Source organism: Rattus norvegicus, chromosome 15 (genome assembly GCF_021556685.1).
Source record: "Rattus norvegicus strain SHRSP/BbbUtx chromosome 15, alternate assembly SHRSP_T2T, whole genome shotgun sequence".
In the NCBI taxonomy this organism is placed as follows: domain Eukaryota; kingdom Metazoa; phylum Chordata; class Mammalia; order Rodentia; family Muridae; genus Rattus; species Rattus norvegicus.
This window is the reverse complement of record NC_141548.1, coordinates 12,652,063-12,654,079: the sequence shown is the minus strand read 5'-3', so window position 1 is coordinate 12,654,079 and position 2,017 is coordinate 12,652,063. Positions and strand designations below refer to the sequence as shown.

At 43.5% G+C, this 2,017-nt stretch overlaps 1 pseudogene; it reads right to left on the bottom strand.

The window, feature by feature from the left end:
- Positions 1–243: 243 nt before the first annotated feature.
- Positions 244–866, bottom strand: Rps7l1 (ribosomal protein S7 like 1; annotated as a pseudogene).
- Positions 867–2,017: the final 1,151 nt, after the last annotated feature.

Genomic DNA, 2,017 nt, shown 5'->3' with positions numbered 1-2,017 from the left:
CACACAGAAACACACAGAGACACAATTAAACAAACATAAAATACTTTTTAAGAAGAAATTCTGGCATCGAAATATCTGTTGGTTTTGACATTCAAGTGTGGACAAGAAAGCATGTTTCTGAGAGCCGAAGAATGCTGCACAGTTTGTCCCACAGTCTGTGTTCCACTGAGTGGCCATGCCTGATGACCTGAATTTCTTTATTTCTTTTTTTTCTATGGATGACACGTTATTCAGTCATTTTCTTTACCACTGAAACTCTGGGAATTCAAAATTTAACATCCTTGTCTGTGAGCTTCTTGTGCACACCAGAAAAAGTTTCAACCTTGTGCTTCACAATGTTCTGCTGTGCTTTGTCTAAACGAACTTTCATGAGCCGGCTGCCATCCAGTTTCACACGGATCCTCTTACCCACAATTACACTTGGGAGGACCAAATCCTCAAGGATGGCATCGTGCACTGCGGTCAGGGTGCGGCTTCTGGGGCGCTTTTGCTTATTTTCCCTACGGCTTTTCCGGGTTCCCTTGGGCAGAATCCTCCTCTGAGCAATGAAGACTACACGCATCCCACTGAACTTTTTCTCCAATTCACTAACTAGCCAGACTTGAATTTTCTGGAAAGATTTAAGCCGAGGAACTGGTACAAAAAGTATGATGGCTTTCCGACCACCACCGACTTCGATTTCCTTTACCACGGTTATGTTGAGTTCCCGCAGCTGCACCCTCAGATCCAAGGTCAACTCCAGCTCGAGCAGCGCCTGAGAGACGCCAGACTCGAACTCTTCCGGCTTCTCACCATTGGGCTTCACGATCTTGGTGCTCGAGCTGAACATGGCCTGGTCCTTACGGAGTGCCGGCTTAGAAAGAGGCACAGCTTTCTCGAGAACCGATGACCTAAATTTTATTTCCAGAACTTATGAAGAGAACTGACTCCAGAACACTTTGAAGGCTTTGGCCTCTGTAAACATGTCATGGTTACATCCTCACATATAAAATTAATATGAAAATAAAGTTATTAAGCCAGAATTTGTAAATGTTATTTTTACAATAATAGCATTTCTTCAGGTAGATGCCCACGGTTATTACAAAAGCTCCCAAGGTTGTACTCTGGGCCTGCTAACCATTTTCTATGTTTGCAGGTAGAGCCATGCTGAAAACTTGCAGAAAGGAAGCCATTCCTACAGAGACTGTAAAAGGTGTAATTACATGCCATTTTCACAGCTACAGATACAAATTGCTAAACTGTTCATCAAAAGTACATCAAGGCAATCAACACAGGGTGCTCTCAGAGATAACCTTTGTTGTTGGCATAATATAGAAAGGACATGCCATTGTTGTTAGTTTTCTTTTTCTTTCTTTCTTTTTTCTTTTCTTTTTTTTTTTTTTTTGAATTTTCATGCCAACAGCTTTCCCTCCCACTGTACAACATAACCAAACCTGGCCCAGGACTACACACTCACCAAAATTAGAATGGCACAAAGAGTCTTCATCCAAGGTGAGAACACTGATACGCCTTTCATCAAAAGGTACAGAAGAAGGCAGATTGACGGTGTGCCGACCTTGACATTAGGAGAGGCCTTTCCATAACTATTAAGAAGGGGTTAGACCAGTGTGAAGAGAGAAAGACTTCAGTGTACTCGCCTCTAAATGGGATGGACTTCTTTATCAATACCCTTTCCCTCAAAGCTTGGGGATCCTTGTAGAAGAAGAGGCAGAAAGATTGTAAGAGCCTGAGACGGCAGGTGACGTCAATGAAACAGGGTCTTCCAGGCATGACAGGGCTGAGACACACATGAACCCCCTGAGATGGTGACAGCACACACAGGACCTGCATAGGTTCAAACCAGACAAGGTCTTGGAAAGACTTGAAGCTAGGTGGGCAAAGGGGCTGTGGGAGTCATCTCGGAGGACTTGGGGGAGGATAAAAGTGAGTATATTATTTGGAATTCTCAAAAGTGAAAATTGAAAGCAGGAGCCATGTTACAGGCCATATTATTCAGCTTTGCCCCTTTCCTTCCTCC